Raw genomic sequence first — 14,134 nt, 5'->3', positions numbered from 1 at the left:
CCATCTTGCTGCCGTGAACTACTTCTCTCTCCTTTTCATCCTTTCTTGCGTGCGACACCTCCAACAGCAACTGAAGAAGACCCAGCTGCTTCCTTCGAAAATTTTCCGAGCGTCCACCAAGCTACCCGAGAAGCTCAGTATCCACCGAAACCGAAGCTGCTCCATCGTCCACGCCAGCCTCCACTACCGTTGGTCCCCTTCGGTCAGAGCTTTCCTCGATGGCCTCGCTTGTTGACTGAGCGATCTGGCCAGCAGCAAGCTTGAAGAAGCCCACGAAACCTCAAGTTGAAGCTGCTGTCGTCCGTTGCTTCTCTAGCGAAGATCCCACCGAAGTAAAGTCTCCAGCCTTCGTCAACGGCTTCAGCAACCGCCACAAGTGTTGCTTCTCTTCATCCATGTTCCACCGAAGCCTCTCAACCTCCACCGTTTCGGCCAGCCTCTCCACGCGTCATCTTCGGTTAACAGCAGCAGATCTTCTCCCATTTTTGTTGACCATCGAGCGAAGCCACCGAAGAAGCTGCCCTCGTCCGCTTCTTCTCAACGCGTGGCCTTCACCAACAATTTGTGCGCCTCTCCGCCAACTGCCAGCGCATCTTCAACGATCAACGAACCAGCGCTCTCCACCAGCGTTGATTTCGTGTTCCGCCTAGCAACAGCAACGAGCTGCTTCTTCGAGTATTCCGCTAGACCGGTCAACTCCAGCAACCCCGAGAAGACCAAGCCCATAGATCCTCCTCCGTTTTCCTTCGTACAAGCTCAGGCCCAGTAGTCTTCAATCTAACAACCCATCCGAAGACCAAGCCCTGCAGCAAGCCCAGCCCGTGAGCTTCAGTCCTTTGGGCCACCGAATTCAGCACAAGACCCGCAAGCCCAGTTAGTTCAGTCCAGAAATTCAGCAGGTCCAGCCCATTCCAGTGCAAGAACAAATCTCAATTGGGCTGAGATTTGTTGGGCCAAGTCCAAGGCCCGGTCCAAGTCCGCCGGTGTTGTCGAAAGTTCGATTTCGGCCGCCGTCGCGTCGCCGTCGCGGTGATTCGATCCCCGCTTTTGATCAAGTGAGTTTTACTCACTAATGCTTTATTAGTTTGCTAATTATGCCTTAGGGTTGGTTAGATTTAATTACATGCACTTAGGTGGTTAGATTAGGTTAGAATAATTAATTTAGTGACTTAATGATGCATGTTAGGTGGTTAGACCTAGCTATTAGCAAGTAGAAAGGTTCGGTTATTTATTGAATGTATATCGGGATTTTTCCCGACCCGTTTCGGGCTCCAATAAGGCAATATGGGCCTAAATTGGATTTTTTGATGTTTATTTATTTATTTTCGAAATTATTTATTTAATTATTTTTTTTTTCCGGAAATTCAACCGGGATGGCCGGTGACCGAATTTCGTGCCGATTGTCGTGGTGCAGACCGTTTATTTATTTGAGCTCTACGTTGTGTGGAATTGAATTTATTGTGGAATTTTAGGAATTGTCCTAAATTGTTTGTTATTGAGTATTTGATTGGTAATGGCCGAGCATGAGTATATAGCGCCAGTACGTTGATGGGCTATATAGTAGGGAGATTGGTGAGACCAATCAGGTACGATATTATTGGACATACGTGGTTCGGTGATTGGAAGTATCACCGGCGAAAACGGCGCCTTAAAGAACGCACGTAAATGACTTATAGACAAACGTGGTTCGGTGGTTATGGGAATATCACTGGTGAAAACGGTGCCTTAAAGAACGCACGATGTTGTCTATAGCCGATGTCACCTTGGCGAAAACGGCGCCCTTGAAAGGACACGTGGTTCGGTGATCAAGGTTATCACGGTGAAAACGGCGCCTTAAAGAACGCACGGTGTCGGTGATCGGTATGTCATTGGCGAAAACGACGCCCGAGAAACACATGTGATTTGGTGAATGAGTACACCACTGGGAAATCATGGTATGAGTGGGAATGACCTAGAAAAGGTCTCTGGCCGACATGTAATCGACTTAGTCGATTGACCAGTGCTTGATCGGATGTCGTGAATTGTTTGAATATCTATGTTTAACCTCGAATTACAGGTTGGAACTGAGGCCAAGGTAAGTCCTCTGACTCGTGTTGTGCTTAGGCAACCGTATGGTGTATTAGTTTACTAATCGAGTCGTAGGGGGTAGGATTCGCTGAGACGTGGTCTCATTGGTTATTGAATAACCATTTCAGGACCCTGAGGAGAAGCTAAGGAAGAGGAACCTGAAGGGGAGAAAGACTTTTGAAGAAGAAGAAGATTCAGAGAGGGATCTTGATTATAACCCGGATGTGGACTGAGATCCCATTCCTTTCGTAAACCCCGTCTTAGCATACATAGGTGTGAGACAAGTATGTTGTGAATAGTATTGTAAATATGCTATGAGTTGTGCTGTTAATGAAAGTGTGGTTATGAATTTCAATATGAAAAATATGGCCTACTTTCCTATCCCATTGTTTTATTGTCTGGGATTTATAATCGCTTCCGCATGTGCTTAATAAAAAGAAAGGGTCGGCGATACATAGTCCTGGGATATCGCATTATAAAATCGACCAAGTAGAAGGATGTGCACGCGTCCGAGGATCGGGGCGTGACAGAATTTCTTATCTTAGTTAGCTAAAACTGGATCTTAATTAGATTTGGTCAGCTCTAGCTATATTTTAAATAAGACCCGGTCTACCTAATCTTAGGAATGAGTAACATAGTCTATGTCAACATGACCAGCTCATACAGCTGGTCCCCATTCAGTTGGTCGGGAGCATAGACATCATCATGTAGTAAGATTTTCCATAGAAATAGTGAGGCAGATTCATGAAGGCCAAAATCTATTTGAGAACAAGCATCATTTTGATAAATTGAAGGGTTGGGAATTGGCATGGATATGAACAACGACTAAATTGCTGGGTTTAATTTTGAACCTGCACTTAAATTGATAGGAAACAAATTGCCTGGGGTAATTCTGCTTTTTAATAGTTTTCTCCGGTTTTGGTGGGCATCTCATTATGCTCTGTTGGAAGACAGGCTTAATATTATCTGAAATGGGAAATCATAAATCAGCGCCAAGTACTGGAAATTAGGCGATACTTATGGCTTCAGGCAAATTCGAGAACCTCTTCCGGAAAATGTTACCCTCAAGGGTGCTATTCATTCACTTCCCATAAAGGTATCCAGTTTCCAGCCTGCGGCATGTGCGTTCATTTACTCTTATCCACGAAACATGCCCATCTTGTCTTTCTTTTGGCCAAGATTGTTTGTTTGATTAGTCTTTCAACTTGAGAATGTTGTTCTTATAAGGGGAGAGAAGAATCCAAATGATGTTTCTATTTTGAATATTATGCTCCTATTGTTTGGTAATACTCCTTAAATAATTAAACAATTGTCTCTTTTAGTACTACTACATAAGCTTTTCACCATACGTCAATAACATCAGCTGCAACTTGGTCACAAGAAACTTTCTACCGTAGTTGAAACAGCTTTTTACGCCCTGTTAGCAAGTTTTCCAATAATATTGCCCTCAAAATTTTGATAGAATGTTTTTGAGATTGATGATATGAAAACCTGGACTTCGGTTTTGATATTCATTAAAATTTTGGGTTCCCAAGCTCCATCTCAATGGACCGGGGACCCGGGCCCTAGTGCCGAGGATCTAGGCACCCATGCCTAGCGTCAATGGACAAGGCTCAATTGTTGGAGATCCATGCATGGACACCAAAGTCTTGAGGACCTTGGCTCCTAAGCTTGGGCTTCGAGGATCCAATCACTAGGATTGGGGTCTTGGGCATCGCGTCAAGGGCCTAGGCATGAGCATGGGCATGGGCAACTAGGCATGGACACCTGGGTCCTTGATCTACAAAGGGCCGAACCCAGGACCAAGTGTTCATGCTTAGTTTTCCACCTACTTGTGCCCAAGTCATTAGCGTCTAAAATATGCATGTCTTTTTTTATTATTAAAAAAAAGGCTTTTATTTCCAAACAACGGAAAATAATTTCCAATTTGCTTTCAATTTCAGTTAAATATCAGAAAATATTATCATTTTCTAGAAAATGATTTATTATAAATTTTTTCTAAAAATGTTAAATTATTTGCGAAATAAATGAAGCCGAAATCTGACGGCGGCTTGAAGAGAGATATAATACAAGGGACTTCTTCAAGTTTTGGTCTTGAAGACCTTTCTTTGGTGATGGGAAGAACCTTTTTGTGAATTTTTGGGTCAGTAAACACTAAACACCATATAAAGTCCCTTACCAAAAAAAAAAAAAACACCATATAAAATGAGCTGACTACTTTGCCCTTATTACGTCACATGTGCCGAACTTGTTTCAGTGGGAAATCGGAGATAGAATTCTGGCTCGAACGTCCTCCCATGCATAAAAACTGACCTAATCGAGTAGAAAAGAAATTGCAGAAGGTTGAAAGAGACAGCCATGAAATTACAAGGGGCAGACAAATTATAATTAAATCAACTACTTGTCGTGCCAAACTTAATAGTGAGAACAAGCATTTTTAGAAGGATCATCATTATTATTTATCTTCATAATCGAGTAGAAAAGGTAGCGTTTGGGTTCAATATAGTTTCATTTATCAATAAGCAATAAAGTCTCTTCATAATTTGATGAAATTTTCCTGATAATATTGGGTTCTATTGAAAAGATATTTTAGCCATATAATCAGTCTGATTTTGGATGTCAACTCAAAACTCTAGCTGTTTTATGCATGGGACCCCAAAATCGTTCAACCCAAACCAACAATCTAATTACGATTTATTGGGGTTTGGGTTGATTAGGAATTTGAAACGTAACTTCCTTTTCGATCTGGGTTGAATAGGAATATGAAACGCAACTTCCTTTACGATCAAGCACATTTTTCATCAAATTCTAAATATATTTTCCATTTTTCAACTCCATTTTTCATCGAACTCTAAGCCTAGGTGACGTCGAGCGTAGATTGCTCCATCCTGTAGAACAAACATAGGATTAAGACATGATTGTTTAGTTGCACTAAATATGACAAGGATAATTATAATATGATCAAGACTATGCAAAACAGGTTGGAGTTTATACCACAAGGGTATAGTGATTGAATAATTGCAAGATCAGGTATATACAACCCGATTAATGAAGTAATCTGTCTGAAAATGTGACACTTGGTTCCCTTTCTGTTAGATATTGTAATTTGTGATGGTCACAGTGTACTAAGACTGTCATAAGCATATATCGAATAAAATAAGTTTGATATTGGTCAAGAAACTAAGCCTCTCATTGCATAGAACATTAATATATTCCAATATCACAATTTTACAGACTCCTTATTTTATTTCGTCGACATCCACAGAAAAAAAGGGGCTTTCATGCCAGAGAAGAGCAATGATCAAGCGTCAAGACACAATTCAAATTGTACGTAGAGCAGATTTGGAAATCATTGTTGACACTTGATAACGAGTCAAAAAGATTAAAAAAAATCGAAATTTGAATTTACGATCACAACGGAGCCCATTTATCAACCAAAAATATTGTTTTTCATTTCATCTTGTCTTATTCTTGTTTTTAAACAATTTCCGACTCATTTTAAATTTTTTAAAAAAAAAACTTGAAAAGTCAATGAGTTGACTTTTTGGTCAACCCTTTGATCAAAAGTCAACCCGAGTCAAAATTTGGTTTTTCGTCCAAAAAGATGTCATTTAACTTTAATTTCATTTTTTTCAAATTAATTTTTCAAAAAATCAATCTTTTAGGAAAAGTTAACTTTTGGTTAAATCTTTGACCAAAAAATCAAAGAATCAAAAATCCACTAAAACGTTTCTTTTAGTGTCAATTTCACTTTTGCGTAAAAAATTTCACAAAATTCGATTGAGAACCTTGTTTTCCGAATTTTCGGTTTTAGGTTCTAAATCGACAAAAAAACAAAATTACTTTATTCTTAGTCATAATTAGGTGTAGTTCATTGTTCAATATTTGGTCTAGGGACTATTCTAAATCCACTTGTGTGCTCAATTTCGTGAATTGCCATGTCGAAACACAAATTACCATTTTAAGCCCTAATTAAGGGTCAAAATCAATGTTTCATGACATGTGAATGGACAATTGTGTTCTACTCATTTTCTTAAGATAAATCCTAATCATAAGTCAATTTTGAGAAATTAGCATTAGAACTTCCCAATTTGAAGAATTTCACTCTCTTGAAGGTAAAAAAACCGAACCATCGAGCTTTAATCAATGAAATTTGAATTGACTCATTCAAGACTAAGGGTCCAATTACATGAATCAAGGTTCATTTTTAATATTAGACGCTAATTTGTTTTTCACATAAGTTTTAGCACTTCAATTCAAGGTTAATTTAAATTCAATAGGTGGTCCTATACATGGGTAATTAGTTGGATAGGGCAATTGCGACATTAAATGGACTTAATTTCAATTAATTTGCAATTTTGATTAACAAATTGCAAAATTGATCATTTTAGCCCTCGAAGCTCAATCTTAAGTACCCATGGTTTTGGTCCGTTATTTTCATAATAATTGCTCAATTAAGTCAGTAGAAGATCCATAGATCACATTTATGAAGTTCAATTGACTTAATCGAATCAAAATTGGACAATTTTCCCTCAAATTGGGAAAGTTTTCTCTTCAATTTGGTCATTGAGAGACCAAATTGCATAACTTTTGAACTCACGAATAGGGGTGAGCACGGTTCCCGAGTTACCCGGGAACCGGAACCGAATCCGAGGAGGGTCCGGTTCGTTCCTGGTTCCAAGGGGACCGGTTCCGATTCCGATTCCCAGTTCCTTTTTTTTGGGAACCGAGAGTTCCGGTTCCGGTTCGGTTCCAACCAAAACCGGAACCGGTTAGGGCTTCAAAAGAAGAAGACGATCGCCATTCGTATCGTTTGCAAAATCGATTCAGACCTCACACACACACACACGGTCACGCCGCTCGACGCCGCTTTGAGTCTCGCCGCCGGACGCCGCTCGCCCTCGAGGCCGCCACCGCTGGTGCTTTCATTGTGTCCTTGCCGTCGTGGTGTCCGATCCCGAGGTCCGTCCATGGAGGCAAAGCGGCGGCGAGAGTGGCGGCTCCCAGGGCGACCCTGGTCGAGGCGAGGCCTCGGGGTCTGCCGGAGGCCAGGGACGGCGGCGCCGGCGCCGGCGGAGGAGGAGGAGGCAGGGGCGGCGCGGTCATGCTGGTGCTGAGCATTGACCGAGTTGAGGACATCCAAGCCGAGGCTCGAGCCATGGCCCGCGCCGCCAATGCCACCGTTTACTCTTCCGAGCTCCTCTCTCGCCAATACGGCTCTCGCCCTATCAAGGTCTCTCTCTCTCTCTACCGATGACTAAGCTGTAATTTATGCTGGATGTTATGTCCTTATGAGCGTATTTGGTGAGCTTATGTGCGTAGATTTTGAATTTCGCTGGGGAGATTGAATCCTGGTTCATTTGGTTGATTCAGTGGAATTAAATTTCGCTAGGCGGTGGGGAGAACGCTGGAGATATTGGTCTCGCTAGGTTCTTTCACGATTAAGTTGTTGCTGGATGAAAGCAATGGACAGATTGATCAGAATAAGAGGAAGCGAGGTGCTGAGTTGAGAAGGATTTTTACGAGATTGGGGCCGATTTTCGTTAAAATAGGGCAGGGGTTGTCAACAAGGCCCGATCTCTGCCCTCTCGAGTACTTGAAGGAGCTCTCTGAACTTCAGGTACTGCTTCATCTCTGAACATATGCATCCGTGCGCTCCGAGATTGCACTTAACTCTCATAGAGACATGTTACTATGGCACTGCTCGATTCTTCGATTCCTTATAAGAATTGATCGACCTGAATTCTAGTGCATGCATGAGTAATGCATTTATGTCAATTCAGATGTAAAGATTGCATTAGAATCGAGAGGGCATTTTTGTTTACATTGTTAGCATATTATTTTGTTGAGTTCGTACATCTCAAATCATTAAATTGGGGTTTCTACATCTCGTTTGTTTGTACGATAATATTCAGGATAATAGAGGAAGACTATGAAAAGAGAGAGCAAATTTTCCAATGGTTTATTGCCTTTATTTTTACCACAATAGGATGCTCTGCCCACATTCCCAGATACCGAAGCATTTGCCTGCATTGAGAAAGAGTTGGGGCTGACCCTTGATTCAATTTTCTCGTCTATATCCCCTTCTCCAATAGCTCCAATAGCTGCAGCAAGTTTAGGAAATCGCGGCTGAGATATTCTAATCAATTAGTTGCTGTAAAAGTGCAAAGACCAGGTATCGAAGAAGCTATAGGACTAGACTTCTACCTGATAAGAGGTCTTGGAATTCTCATCAATAAATACGTTGACATAATTACCAGTGATGTCGTTGCTCTAATTGATGAATTTGCTCGAAGAGTTTTCAGGAGCTCAACTACGTGCAGGTTAGCTTCCTTATGAACCTAGGGTATAGATAGATGCTCGCACTACCGTTCAAATTTGGCCTTTAACTCGAAGGTGTACTTGCTTCTTAAGATGTATAGTTAGTTCAAAAGATCTCTTTGTGATTGTGTGATTTGGCAAGCCCTTCTATAAGATTTTGTTGGGCTTGATTGTTAATTTTGACAGTGTCCCAGCAGGGAGGGGCGAGAATGCAAGGAGGTTTAAGAAGTTGTACGCCGACAAGGCAGATGTCCTTGTCCCCGATATTTTTTGGGATTATACAAGTGGCAAAGTGTTAACAATGGAATGGGTGGATGGAATCAAACTAAATGAGCAGGAAGCAATTGAGAGACAAGGTTTAAAAGTTCTGATTTGGTGAATGCGGGCATTCGGTGCGATCCGAGACAATTTGCTTGAGTATGGATATTTTCATGCATCCTCATCCCGGTAATCTTTTGGCGACATCTGATGGTAAACTTACTTTTCTTGATTTTGGGATGATGAGTGAGACCCCGGAGGATGCAAGGCTTGCTATCATCAGTCATGTGGTTCATCTCGTTAATCGGGATTACGAAGCTATGGCTTGTGACTACTATGCTCTAGATTTTCTCGCACCTGATGTGGATGTAGCGCCAATTGTGCCGGCTCTTTGCAACTTTTTTGATGATGCGCTTAATGCTACTGTCAGTGAACTGAACTTCAAAACCTTAGTTGATGGCTTGGGCGCTGTTTTGTATCAGTATCCTTTCAATGGTGAGTTGTGCCTCTATTGATTTTTCTACATCTGCATTATGCTTTTAATGGACCTTGAACTCAAGCTATGCCTCTTTCAGCTACCTTTCCTCTTTGGAAACTTTTTATTGGTTTTGATTATATATGTCCAAATTCTTGGATATGTTTGCTAAGATGTGGGAAGTTACCGTAGAGTAGGCGCATACGTTATAGTTCAAATCAAATTTGAAAAAAAAAAAAAAAAGAACCCGTTGGAACCCGGAACCGACCCCGAAACCTGTGACAGGGTAGGTTCTAGGTTCTTCGTTTTGACAGGTAGGTTCTAGGTTCCAAAAAATAAGGAACCTGTACCTGAGGGTAGGTTCCAAGTTCCAGACAGAACCGAACCGGAACCTGGAACCGCTCACCCCTACTCACGAGGACCAAAAACGTGTGATCAACCATAATTAGATAGAATCGATCAAGAACCGGTCAAATCGGTGTGAACCGGTCTGACCAGCCGCTGGCAGGGCAGGCCAGTTCGGCCTCTTGCCGATTGGTTTTGGACTTTCGGCGAACGGTTCCGAGATCCTCATTACGTCAATTTCACTTCTACGCCTCCAATTCTTGTGATTTTGCAGATTAATCCTCAAATTCCGTAAAACTGCAATTTGGCCCCTAATTAGATTTTTTAATGTAATTTTCTCTTTTGGCTTGAGTTTTTGCAAATTGGACCTACTCGATCGATTACTCGATACCTCTAGATGATAGTGGAACTTTTAAAATCATTTTTTGCCTTTTAGAATAGGATTTCTACTGTCGGATCAAACCAACGTCCGAGATCGACCGATTTGGGAGTAGTATAAATAACATTGTCCCTCCAAAATCAAAAGGGGGGTTCATTTGTAGAATTCTTTCTCTCTCTTTAGATCAAACCACTCTCCCTTTCCTCTCTTTTTTCGCCCCCTCTAACCGTCTCTCTCTATCCTCGTCATTGCCACCCAATCGGCCTCACGCTAACGAGCCGTCAGCCACCGCCAGCCCCCCGCAATGGTCTTGACCTCCTCCCCGTCCCAATTGGAGTAGCAACAAGGCCGAACGGCACCTAGCCTCCCTTCGATTCGCCTTCCTCAATCACGAAGTACAAGACCGGCGTCGGAACTAGTTTTTGGTTCTGACCGGTTCGTTCTCTTCAATTAGTGTCCAACGGCTTTTTACGAGATCCCCAACCTATCCCGATTAAACATTCTGTCCGGTTTTCAAAATTGGCCTCTCTTTTTTTACCTTTGAATCTCCTCGCCTCTGCGAGATGCTCTCTACCGCTTGGTAGCGTCAACCCTCCTTTTTCAAACCCTAATCTACAGGTTTTGTCCCGATTCCTGTTTCCTTTCCGTAGTGTTCACCCTAAATCCTAATTTACAGGAGTTTGTCCCGATTCCCGTGTCCTTTCCATAGTGTTTTCTTCCTCCTAGCTTTCAAAAAAAAAAAAAAAAATCACGAACAATATGTTGGAGCCCATTCTCAAAGATCTGGGGCCTGCTCGCATCCTTCAACCGGGATGACCATGGAGGGAAAAATTCACCAGAAAGAGTACTCCTTGCCGCATTAAGCACCGATCTAAGTATCAGCCTCGCTTTTCCCGAAGTTCAGTGTATGGCAGATCCGTTTGGCGTGGCAGAAGGCCGGATCCAGACAAACTTGGAGCTGGTTGATGGTAAGTCTAGACCTGAGCCCTAAACAAGTTTCTAAAGATTAGTGCAAATGGAGAGTAAAGAAGAAAATGAAATGAGAGTGGCTGCTTTATGTAAAAGGCTTGGGCACCTATGGTCTAAGGATGACGTAGTTGAAGTGTCTGATGATATTCCCCAACAGAAACGGGAGGAATGTAGACGTACTCTTTTTGGAAAATTGTTCTCCAAACCAAATGTGAACTATCCTGCTTTCATAACTACAATGAAGAAAGCATGGAAATCAGAAGGGGTTATCTGTTCACAGAAGGAACCAGGGCACTTTACATTTGTATTTCCAACGGAGGAGGAAAAACAGCGAGTAATGAGGAATTCACCTTGGTCATACTCAACTAATTTGCTTGTTCTACAGCAGTGTATCCCAGAAGTCCCTGAACATTGCTATGATTTTACTAAGGCAGCCTTCTGGGTACGCATTGGAGGAGTTCCCCCTGGTTGGAGAATAGATACAGTGTTCAATGACCTGGGGAAAAGGATAGGAAAAGTAATAGAAGTCCAACCGGATGCAACAGCAAATGCACAGAACAGGGGAGGTCGAGTCAGAGTTGAGATTGACTTGGCTTTACCTTTGAAATCAGGAGCTATCCTCGATATCGGCAACAAATGGCTTTGGGTGGAGTTCAAATACGAGCGGCTCCCACATTACTGCTTCTCTTGTGGTAGAATCGGGCACTATGCAACTGACTGTTTAGAAATACCATATGCAGTATCGCCCTGGGCAATGAATAAAAAAGGATCATATGGTCCCTGGTTGAAGGCTGAAACCAGTGATCACAGTCCATATTGGGACGCTTTCTACGGAAAAATGGAGGAGGAGCATGTAGTGCAGGAAACAGTACCTGAACCATCACTTAAAACGAATGAAGTGAACCCCATTGAGATTGATCCAGCCCCAAACATGCAAATAGTAGCCTGCACAAAAAAGAGATCAGAAAGCAGCTCAGAACAAATGTTAACTTCAGAATCTGTATCTACGGCAGCACAAGACCGAGATGGAGGCAAACAGGTGATATGCCATGAAACTCAAAACCTTTTGCCTTTAAAAGTAGGAAAAAGCAGTAAGAAGACAATGAAAGTACAGAAGGCCAAAAAAAAAAAACCTATCCCAATCTGTTCTCAGGTTTGTGCTTAACATCCAGGTGGTCGGAGATCCACCGATCAGTAGCTAGAAGACCTCTGGCGTCCGCATCCCTCCCGGCATCCTCAAACTGGTTCAACTTAGACTCGTCACTTGGTTGTCCGTTCTAGTGGCCAGCGGTGGTTCTGTGGCTGCTAGACCTGATCCAATCCATCCCCTATGCCGTCTCCAACCAGGTTGTGGTTAGAGTCCAGCCGGCTAGTCACTAGATAGCTCCAGTGATCCCGATCTCCACCAGCCGTCTCAAAACGGGTCCAAGCTTGGACCGGTCTTTGCTTCTTTTGCAGGTTGAACCGGCGGTCTAGTTGTGCCGATCCAATCCCTAGGCGATCCTGTCCACTCCCTTGGAACTCTGATCGTGTTCTGGCGAAGTCTATTTCATCCGATTACGTCAAAATCAATGAAATTAAAGCAAAAGGTAACCCCTTCGGACTTGAATTCGATGAAGCGAGGCTAGAATAGCTAACTGAGACTAGGATTTGCACTTAGGGTTTCATGAAATGTTTAGATATGTTGTTGATTGGCTTAGTCGATGGTTTGCTGAAATATAATGATTGATTAAATGCAAGTTTTTGGTTGAAGATTGACTTGAATACAAGTTTGCAAATTTCGTGTATCTGTAACATGCTTATTGTTTTGGCTTAAATGAGGCCTTGGATGGCCTTATTTTGACTCGAGGCCTTCTACACATAAAAAAATAGACTCTACGAGCTTCGAATCAATAGGTCGCACGGCCTGAACAGCAAACATTTGACCCCCGAAAAACGCATTAAAATCTGCTCGATTCCCGCAGGTTTTTTTTTGCTCTTTAGGTTCTGACTTTGGTCCACCTCAGTGTTTGGTTATTTTTGTCCTGCTTTTTATGTGGGTTTCTGGGAAAACTTGTCTTCATGAAACTTGTTCTTCATTGTCTTGAGAGTATCCTGTAATTTTTTTCGGAAATTTTTTTAACATATACGGCTAGGTCAAACCTCCTAAATCTGAACATGTGTCTGTCTGTCCCTACACTGATCCGAGGTGAACTTAGGCAAATTTAAGCGTGAAATTGAACTTGTTTGACCTTAAGGCCTTCATGAAGAATAAAAGACATTTCATATGCTTTCTATTGATGTAAGATTTATATGATTTCGTCATCATTCGATATGTTAATTGCATGTGTAAATCTACGTAGGTGCTGTTGCAATAAGACTGGTTAGCAACCTGTATCTGTTTTACTATTTTCGTCATCATTCGCGTGATCACAATTAGGTTTTGAGTTCTTAACGAAAAATGTTTTTCACATTTTTTGTGGGATTTATATGTATCCTTAAGTGATCAAAATTATGTATGTTTTCAATTCTTGTTATAGGATTAAAACCTTATCATGTGCATACTTTTGCACGCCTGTTTGGGCATCTTAAAGGACAAATTTCACATTAGTGCTTTTTTGACATTTGAATTATATGTTACAAGTTTTGTGTGCATGTGTAGTTCACCATATTTGAACGTCATTTCGTATGTGAAAGTCATATCGCAATTGTGCTTGTTAGACTTAGAAACGTTCGAATATGTCATTATAAGTGCTTAATCATCTTGTATTGTCATTGAATCGCATGATATTTTTGCATATTGACTTAGAATTAGATGATTCCCTTATCCATTTGTCGTATCAGATTCTAGGTTGTATGTGTGATTTTCAGGCCATTTGTGCATTACATGAATGATTTTGAGGCTTCGTAATGCATGCTTAAGTTCTAGTTTTTAATGGCTGACATCCGTCCTTTTATAAACGCCGGTCTTAGAGCATCAAGTTGACCTTAGTTGGACTCAGACCCTTCTAAGAAATTGTAAAGCATACCTAGAGCTTTTCAATGTCATTAATTTCATGTCAATTGCTCGTCGTTAGGTCCACTTTCCATTTTTTATAGGCTAGATTAGAATTTGGACTTAAGGTCAAATTCGGACTCCTATTTTTACCCATGTTTAGGCGGACCTTTACCATTTTTGTATCATTTTTTCTGTAAGGATTCTTGACTTAGTCCCTCAATAAAGTTTGTTTGTATACCATGTTAGCTATGTTGTGACAAAATTTCGTGATTTTTAGACTTCATTTGGTAGGTTAAATCTTGATAGTAATGACTAAATGTTCTGTTGTTTTGGCAATTTCCTT

General features: G+C 41.6%; 2 long non-coding RNA genes and 1 pseudogene across 2 annotated transcripts; 2 read left to right on the top strand and 1 right to left on the bottom strand.

Moving 5' to 3' along the window:
• Window positions 1-7,038: 7,038 nt before the first annotated feature.
• On the top strand, window positions 7,039-9,161 carry LOC120291873 (annotated as a pseudogene).
• A 1,011-nt stretch (window positions 9,162-10,172) lies between these two features.
• On the top strand, window positions 10,173-12,683 carry LOC108958598. Its single transcript, XR_005549260.1, has 2 exons — window positions 10,173-10,280; window positions 11,987-12,683. It is a non-coding gene; the product is annotated as an uncharacterized LOC108958598 (long non-coding RNA).
• On the bottom strand, window positions 10,602-11,744 carry LOC108959798. Its single transcript, XR_005549261.1, has 4 exons — window positions 11,687-11,744; window positions 11,414-11,561; window positions 11,165-11,278; window positions 10,602-11,047 (listed from the first exon to the last, which is right to left on the bottom strand). It is a non-coding gene; the product is annotated as an uncharacterized LOC108959798 (long non-coding RNA).
• Window positions 12,684-14,134: the final 1,451 nt, after the last annotated feature.

This window comes from Eucalyptus grandis, chromosome 3 (assembly GCF_016545825.1).
Source record: "Eucalyptus grandis isolate ANBG69807.140 chromosome 3, ASM1654582v1, whole genome shotgun sequence".
Taxonomy (NCBI): Eukaryota; Viridiplantae; Streptophyta; class Magnoliopsida; order Myrtales; family Myrtaceae; genus Eucalyptus; species Eucalyptus grandis.
The sequence above is the reverse complement of the archived record's forward strand: the minus strand, read 5'-3'. Positions and strand labels throughout refer to the sequence as shown.